We start from the raw sequence: 9,680 nt of genomic DNA on the forward strand, positions 1-9,680 counted from the left end.
ATAAGCACGCTGTTTGTACAATAAGCCTTGATCTTCAGACTTTGGTCTAAGACTCTGATTCGAGAAAAAAGACACGGCCAGAGATTGCATGAACTTCTTTTCAAACATTCATTCGATACGAGCCGCCCACAGATCACAGTGTCCTGGGTTCCTATCTGAGAGCAGCAAATCAGTCCATCGTTAAATTTTGCCCCTTCAAAATTATAGTGGGCCATGAGCACAAAATTCAGCAAAATAATGGCGGCAAAAGAAAACAGCCTCGAGAATGAAGAATAGCAGTGAAACAAATGATGTGATTCAGTGACGCCAGTGTAAACCAAGTAGCGTTGTTTTGTTTCCAACCAATTGTTAACAAACCTACTATAACTTTCAGCTTGATACTTCGATACGAGGTCATGTAACATCATACTTTGATACTTTGGTTCTAACAAAATTCTAACATTCAAGGATAACATAAATTATGAGACACGTATCAAAGAGCAAGGATCACTTGAACGGAACATGTTACTGTACTTTACCTAGCAAATAATTATTTGTACAAAGAAAAAAAAATATGCACTCATGTACTGATATGCTGCACTCGGAGCAGCGTATTATATTTTCAAATACCACATTCAAAAACTTGTTTATTACTAACTGAACATAGCTATATATACAGTAACTCATTGACCAAACTACTGAAATTGGGATGCATAATTGGGCGAACATTAAACTGCTAAATCCTCTCATATAAATATATTCAGACATAATATACTTTGAAGGCACAAAAGTACTCTTTCATCAGATCAGTACATTGTCTCACTAACTGTTCACATAAGGTAACTAATAGCAACTACTACGATACATTATTAACCTCATCGGTGACAGCCACTCTATAAACTCAGCAGGCTTCCTGTATAAATGCCAATGGATTTGGCGTCTCTCAATTTTAGCGAATCGGGATAAGTGTCATTTCTTGGATCATAACTTAGCAGAAATCCCTCTCCTGGCTCTCCATTACCAAGGATACCTTGTAGATTACCCTCTGCACTGAAGAAGATCTTCCCATCATCTAACATCAGAAAAGTGTAACTAAAAGGCCTAGCAACACGTGAAGGCATGCTGTATTTCTTAACCCAGATAACTTTCTCAAAATCTGTCAGAAACCACAAGTCCATAGATATGTTATGAATATTGTGAACCATAACCAAACAACCATTCAACTCAGCCAATGATAACTTGTTATGGCGCTGCTAGAAGGAGGGCGCGAGAGGGCCGGCCGGGGGCCTTTTTGCCCACGGCCGGGCAAGGGAAGGGATTTCCTTCTTAATTGTTGCTTGATTAGATTGATACATCTCCTCTCTTTATATAGGGAGGTTTACTTGACTCCCAAGTAAGGCTTACTTGACCCCTAAGCCAGCGACTCTTATCTCTAATTAACCCTAAGACTAACGGGCCCATTAGGCCCATTACGTACTCTAACACTACACCCCACCTGGACATGCAGCTTGTCCTCAAGCTGCAGCCTAACCAACTTATAACCATGACTCGATGCAACCCAAACCTAACACCTAAAAACAAGCCTTTTACATCTCGGCTTGTTTTATTATTCTCAACCTGAAATGGACTGGGACGCTTTATTTTGGACCCCTTAACAAAAAGTGGACACCATCCGCACGTCGGACATGCACGTGTACAGCCACCTGGATCCCATGGACACCATCTGGACAAAAGGAGTGCATGTGTAGGACCACCTGGAAGTGGTCGCAAGAGTGACCAGCAGAGGCGCCCTTGCGGCGCCCGGTGACGGAATGCAGTGGTGCTACGTGGTGCGTTGTTGTCGGTGACACCATGCCTTCTTCCTGCCGGACGGCTGTTGGTCTGCACCGCACAGGGAAGAGTGGGGGGCTTGCGATGGAGAATGACGAGGAGGGGTGCGCCCCCCAACCGCCAATGTCGCAGACTTGGAGGTCGCTGCCCGCGGGGAAAACAGCATGCCCACTGCCCGTGGGGGAAACCGCATGCCCAAGATTCCCGGCGCAGCGGATGAGATCGAGGTCCTTTGCGCAGCGAAGGGCAACTTGGAGGAGCGGCAGCTGCAGACCACGCATCTCCCGCACACGCCGACGCGCTAGGAGGCCACGCGCAGTAGCCTGCAGCCTCACCGCCGCCGACACGTGGCGGGTAGCGATCTAAGACGGAAGCAGTGACGGCGACGGCGGGGACTGGACTTGGTGGAGCGGGACTCCCGCCGGCACGGTCGATGCGGGGCCGGAGCTAACCGGCGGTGGCTGCTGCAGCTGCAGCGGCTGCGGCGGTGGCGCACCGGGCAGCGGCAGCGGCTGCTGCGGCGGAGCGCCGGGCGTGGCGGAGGCCGGCAGGAGCGGCGGCTGCCAGTGCAGCCAGGGCAGGGCGGTGGTGGCGATGGATGGCAGCTGCAGTGGCCCGGCGAGCGTGGCGAAGGCCGCCTGGTGCGGCGGCTGCCACGGCAACCACGGCGGCGCGGGGGCGGCGACGGGCGCTGGAGGCGCGGCAGGAGCCGGCGCCGGCCACTGCGGCCACTGCGGGGCGGCGGCGGGCGACAGCTGCAACTGGGGCAGTAGCGTCCCAGCGAATGCCGCGGAGGCCCCTGGATGAGGCGAGTACCACGGCAGGGCCGGCAGCCCGGCGGTGGCGGTCAGCGGCAGGGGCGGCAGCGGCCCGTAGGGGCTGGCCAGGTACAGCCGGATCCCCTGGACGGCTGTGACGAGGTCGTTGAGGACCCCGGCAGCCGACATCTGTGCGGTGGCGGCACCGGAGGATGCGACCAGCGGCGCGGTGTAGATGGCCAGCGGCGGAAGCGACGGGGTGGGAGGCGACGAAGACATGATCGGAACTGAGCTACCTGATACCAAATTGTTATGGCGCTGCTAGAAGGAGGGCGCAAGAGGGCCGGCCGGGGGCCTTTTTGCCCAGGGCCGGGCAAGAGGGAAGGGATTTCCTTCTTAATTCTTGCTTGATTAGATTGATACATCTCCTCTTTTTATATAGAGAGATTTACTTGACTCCCAAACAAGGCTTACTTGACCCCTAAGCCAGCGACTCTTATCTCTAATTAACCCTAAGACTAACGGGCCCATTAGGCCCATTACGTACTCAAGTTTTGAGTAACTGTAATCCTCGTTCTCTTGCACAAACATCTGCACATGTTCTGGACCATGTAGAACACCCCACTCTTCTGTCTCAAGGTTGAAATAAGCTACCCTACCACGCTCAATGGTTATAACCCCAGTTTCAATGTTGTGGAGTAAAAGTCCATCAAGAACTACACCATCCCATGGACGACCACCCATCTCATCTTGCGACCGCTACAGATACGGGACGGAGGGTCCTGTTTTCTCCTCCAGCTTCCATTGTTCATGTCATCAACGGTGATAATCTCACATGCCTGCCGGTCACCAATTCTAGAGACACGTAGTGCCTTGTACTCTCTGGTAGAGGAGACCTGCCCAATTGCACACGACTGGATTTGGCAGCGCCATTTGTTCATTCCCTTCACCTGTAGCTCATGGAGCAATTCCTCTGAAAAATCAATCGGCAAGGTGATGGTAGCTCCACTGGCTGGGTTCAGCACCCAGAAAACCGGAGAGAACAAAACCCGGTTGAAACAGACGAGGTCTAGCCGCGTGCGTGCAACACGGATGATATCGCCCTTGCTTGTGAGCCGGTGAACGGCATCACCCGACTCGTTCACCAAAACAATCTCATAGCCGTTGTTTGGAAACCTCTTCACGACGTTGCCCAACAGATCCGAAATAGCAACGCCGTTGACCTCACCGTCGTCGCGGTAGGCAATGGCGAGGAGCGGGGGCAGCGTGTGGTGGCGGCACATGTGCGCCGCGATGAAGAATGGGTCGGAGGTGAGGGCGCGCCAGGAGGGGCAGACAGCGCGGAGGCGGCAGAGGTCCTTGGCCGGGATGCGGAGGAGGACCTCGTATAGCGCATACACGGGCAGGTCGCCGGAGCTGGAGGCGGCGGGGCACGGCTTCGAGGACGACATCGCTGCGGTAAGTAGATCTCATGAGCAAGCAAGGGAACCAAATTGACGATGGGTTCAGATGCGGTTGTGCGCTGAGGAGACGAAGGAGTTGGACTTACCGAGAGAGCCGGCGGCGGTGAGGCAATTGCCGGAGACGAGATGCCGGAGGGGAAAGCGGCCGGCGGTGAGTCGGTGGCCGCCGCATAGGTCGCGTGTTTAGTTTCAAAAATGCTAGACTTACCAAACCAGCTACGTAAAGCTACGAGGCCTATTTCCCCTCCAACCAAATCAGGCCAGCTCATCTTCTTTTACGTAGGTTACGTAAAAATCTTTACGTAGATGTAGCAAAGCTCAGTTAGTTTAGGTTTTTGGGACAGCAAGGGCTCGACAGCGAAATGTCCAATTTCTACTATATCAAAATGAGCCTTAGGCTATTAATTCTTTTGCGACCCGAGAGGTTATGGCCCACGCTGAATTGTTTTGCAATCCGAAGTCCCCAAGTCCTCTTTCTTTTTGGCCACTGCTCGGCGCCAGCGCGCCGGCCGAAATTTCGGCCGGTCGGCCCCCGCTGTCCAATTAGCTCGTCCTTTGCCGGTGAGCATGGTTGCAACTCTAGTGGACGTGGTTGTAGCAAAATCCTTGACGACGGCATCGCCGGTTGCAGCTCCAATGAGCACGGTTGTAGCATGTGCGAGCATGGTTGTAGAAAAAAACGTCTGACGACGGCATTGCCGTTTGCAACTCCGGTGAGCACGGTTGTTGCATGTGTGAGCATGGCTGTGACAAATCGTCTGACGGCGTCGCCGGTTGCAGCTCGAATGAGCATGGTTGCAGCTCTAGCGCACATGATTGTAGCAAAATCCTCGACGACGGCGTCGCCAGTTGCAGCTGAAAGGTTAGCACTAATAATAACATGATATATCTTTTTCTCATCAAGATAAGCATATTTAAGAATATCAGGCAACGGTTTAAGCTCAAACACGGGAGCACCCTTGGGTGGAGGAGGACCCCCTAGGATTTCAACAGGTAAATTGTTTTTCAAAATAGGTTCCTGTTTAAAGAATACTTCATCTATTTCCCTTCTTTCATTCATAAACATATCATTTTCATGGTCTAGCAAATATTGTTCTAAAGGATCGCTAGGAGGTACAGCAATAGAAGCAAGACCAATAATTTCATCCTTACTAGGCAATTCTTCTTCACGGTGTTGTCTACTAAATTTAGGGAAATTAAATTCATGAGTCATATCATCTAAACCGATAGTAACAACATCCCTTTTGCAATCTATGGTAGCATTAACAGTGTTCAAGAAGGGTCTACCAAATATAACGGGACAAAAGCTATCTTGTGGGGGAACCAAGAACAAGAAAATCAGTAGGATATTTAGTTTTCCCACACAAGACTTCAACATCTCTAACAATTCCCATTGGTGAAATAGTATCTCTATTGGCAAGTTTAATTGTGACATCAAAATCTTCTAACTCAACAGGTGCAATATCATGCATAATTTCTCTATAAAGGCTAATGGGTATTGCACCAACACTGGCACCCATATCACATAAGCCATGATAACAATGATCTCCTATTTTAACAGAAATAACAGGCATGCCTACCACAGGTCTAGGTTTATCTTTAGCACAAGGTTTAGCAATTCTAGCAGTTTCATCACAGAAATAAATAACATTCCCATCAATATTATCAGACAAGAGATCTTTAACAATAGCAATATTAGGTTCAACTTTAACTTGCTCAGGAGGTGTATATGTTCTAATATTGCTTTTATGAACCACAGTTGAAGCTTTAGCATGATCCTTTATCCTAACAGGGAAAGGTGGTTTCTCAACATAAGAAGTAGGAACGATAGGATCATTATAAGTGATAGTCTTTTCTTCAACTTTAATAGGTGCAGCTACTTTTACTTCTATGGGAGGATGATATTTAAACCACTTCTCCTTGGGGAGATCAACATAAGTAGCAAAATATTCATAGAAAGAAGCTACTATATTAGAGTCAAGTCCATATTTAGTGCTAAATTTACGAAAAACATTGGTATCCATAAAAGATTTAACACAATCAAACTTAGGTGTCATACCTGACTCCTTACCTTTGTCGAGGTCCCAATCTTCAGAGTTGCGTTTAATTCTTTCCAATAAATCCCATTTGAATTCAATAGTCTTTGTCATAAAAGAGCCAGCACAAGAAGTATCGAGCATGGTGCGATTGTTATCAGAAAGGCAAGCATATACATTTTGAATAATCATTTCTCTTGAGAGCTCATGATTGGGGCATGAATATAACATTGATTTAAGCCTCCCCCAAGCTTGAGTGATGCTTTCTCCTTCGCGAGGCCAAAAATTATATATATAATTGCGATCACGATGAACAAGATGCATATGATAAAACTTGTGATGAAATTCCAATTTCAATCGTTTGTAGTTCCATGACTCCGTATCATCACATAGCCTATACCATGTCAATGCATATTCCTTCAAAGATAAAGGGAAGAACTTCTTCTTAATAACATCTCCGGGTACACCTGCAAGCTTAAATAATCCACAAACTTCATCCACATATATTAGGTGCTCATTAGGATGCGTTGTTCTATCTCCTGCAAAAGGATTAGCTAGCAGTTTTTCTATCATACCCGAAGGGATTTCAAAGCAGACATTTTCATTTTTAGTAGGTTCAGTAGGTTGAGGAGCAACTCTTTGCTCTACTGGTCGGGGTGAAGATACCCCGAACAAGCCCCTCAGAGGATTACTTTCCATAGTAACAAGTGACATTAAATTTCAGCACACTATATAAATTTTCCTTACCAAATTCCACCTACCAAAGGCGCTTCACTCCCCGGCAATGGCGCCAGAAAAGAGTCTTGATGACCCACAAGTATAGGGGATCTATCGTAGTCCTTTCGATAAGTAAGAGTGTCGAACCCAATGAGGAGCAAAAGGAAATGATAAGCGGTTTCCTGCAAGGTATTCTCTGCAAGTACTAAAATAAGTGGTAACAAATAGTTTTGTGATAGGATAATTTGTAATGAGCAACAAGTAACAAAAGTAAATAAAGTGCAGCAAGGTGGCCCAATCCTTTTTGTAGCAAAGGACAAGCCTGGAAAAACTCTTATATAGAGAAAAGCGCTCCCGAGGACACATGGGAATATCGTCAAGCTAGTTTTCATCACGTTCATATGGTTCGCGTTCGGTACTTTGATAATTTGGTATGTGGGTGGACCGGTGCTTGGGTACTGTACTTACTTGGACAAGCATCCCACTTATGATTAACCTCTATTGCAAGCATCCTCAACTACAACAAAAGTATTAAGGTAAACCTAACCATAGCATGAAACATATGGATCCAAATCAGCCCCTTATGAAGCAACGCATAAACTAGGGTTTAAGCTTCTGTCACTCTAGCAACCCATCATCTACTTATTACTTCCCAATGCCTTCCTCTAGGCCCAAATAATGGTGAAGTGTTATGTAGTCGACGTTCACATAACACCACTAGAGGAGATACAACATACATCTCATCAAAATATCAAACGAATACCAAATTCACATGACTACTAATAGCAAGACTTCTCCCATGTCCTCAGGAACAAACGTAACTACTCACAAAGCATAATCATGTTCTTAATCAGAGGGGTATTAATATGCATATAGGATCTGAACATATGATCTTCCACCAAATAAACCAACTAGCATCAACTACAAGGAGTAATTAACACTACTAGCAACCTACTAGTACCAATCCTGGACTTGGAGACAAGAATTGGATACAAGAGATGAACTAGGGTTTTGAGAGGAGATGGTGCTGGTGAAGATGTTGATGGAGATTGCCCTCTCCCGATGAGAGGAGTGTTGGTGATGATGATGGCGATGATTTCCCCCTCCCGGAGGGAAGTTTCCCCGGCAGAACAGCTCTTCCGGAGCCCTAGATTGGATCCGCCAAGGTTCCGCCTCGTGGCGGCGGAGTTTCGTCCGAGAAGATGGCTTATGATTTTTTCCTCATCGAAAGACTCCATATAGAAGAAGATGGACATTGGAGGGCCACCAGGGGGCCCACGAGGTAGGGGGGCGCGCCCAGGGGGGTAGGGCGTGCCCCCCACCCTCGTGGGCAGGGTGTGGCCTCCCTGGTGAACTTCTTGCGCTCATTATTTTTTATATATTCTGAAAATGTCTTCCGTGAAGTATTAGGACTTTTGGAGCTGTGCCGGAATTTGCCTCTCATTTTCCTCTCCCCCACTTCACCCTTGCCGTTTTATTCGCCCTCTCTCTCTATCCTCCCTCTCTTTCTCCGTTTGCCTCTTTTGCCGTTTGCCTTTTGTTTGCCGTGTGTTAGGTTGCTTGTTTGTCGCGATGGCTCAAGATAATACTAAATTGTGTGACTTTATCAATACCAACAACAATGATTTTATTAGCACTCCGATTGCTCCTCTTACCGATGCTGAATCTTGTGAAATTAATGCTGCCTTGCTGAATCTTGTCATGAAAGATCCGTTTTCCGGCCTTCCTAGTGAAGATGCCGCTACCCATATAAATAGCTTTGTTGATTTGTGTGATATGCAAAAGAAGAAAGATGTGGACAATGATATTGTTAAATTGAAGCTATTTCCGTTTTCTCTTAGAGATCGTGCTGAAGCTTGGTTTTTGTCTTTGCCTAAAAATAGTATTGATTCATGGAATAAGTGCAAAGATGCTTTTATCTCTAAGTATTTTCCTCCCACTAAAATCATCTCTCTTGGAAATGATATTATGAATTTTAAGCAACTTTATCATGAACAAGCTGCACAAGCTTGGGAGAGGATGAAATTAATGATACATAATTGCCCTACACATGGTTTGAATCTTTGGATGATTATACAAATTTTTTATGCCGGATTGAATTTTGCTTCTAGAAATCTTTTAGATTCGGCCGCGGGAGGCACTTTTATGGAAATCACTTTAGAAGAAGCTACTAAACTCCTAGACAATATTATGGTTAATTATTCTCAATGGCACACCGAAAGATCTACTAATAAAAAATTGCATGCAATTGAAGAAATTAATGTTTTGAGTGGAAAGATGGATGAACTTACGAAATTGTTTGCTAATAAGAGTGTTTCTCTGATCCTAATGATGTGCCTTTGTCTACCTTGATTGAGAATAATAATGAATCTATGGATGTGAATTTTGTTGGTAGGAACAATTTTGGAAATAACGCGTATAGAGGTAATTTTAATTCTAGGCCGTTTCCTAGTAATTCCTCTAATAAATATGGTAATTCCTACAACAATTCTTATGGAAATTTTAATAAGATGCCCTCTTAATTTGAGACTAGTGTTAAGGAGTTTATGAATTCGCAAAAGAATTTCAATGCTTTGCTTGAAGAAAAATTGCTTAAGGTTGATGAATTGGCTAGGAACGTTGATAGAATTTCTCTTGATGTTGATTCTTTGAAACTTAGATGTATTCCACCTAAGCATGATATCAATGAGTCTCTCAAAGCCATGAGAATTTCCATTGATGAGTGCAAATAAAGAACCGCTAGGATGCGTGCTAAGAAAGATTGCTTTGTGAAAGCGTGTTCTTCTAGTTTTGATGATAATAAGGATGAAGATCTAAAAGTTATTGATGTGTCTCCTATTAAATCTTTGTTTTGCAATATGAATCTTGATAATGATGGGACTGAAGATGAGCCACCT

At 45.9% G+C, this 9,680-nt stretch overlaps 2 pseudogenes; both read right to left on the minus strand.

The window, feature by feature from the left end:
• Window positions 1–801: 801 nt before the first annotated feature.
• LOC147972412 (F-box/kelch-repeat protein At3g23880-like) lies at window positions 802–4,018 on the minus strand (annotated as a pseudogene).
• On the minus strand, window positions 1,404–2,846 carry LOC147972413 (uncharacterized; annotated as a pseudogene).
• Window positions 4,019–9,680: the final 5,662 nt, after the last annotated feature.

This window comes from Triticum urartu, chromosome 5A (assembly GCF_056163025.1).
Source record: "Triticum urartu cultivar PI428250 chromosome 5A, HENAU_Tu73, whole genome shotgun sequence".
Taxonomy (NCBI): Eukaryota; Viridiplantae; Streptophyta; class Magnoliopsida; order Poales; family Poaceae; genus Triticum; species Triticum urartu.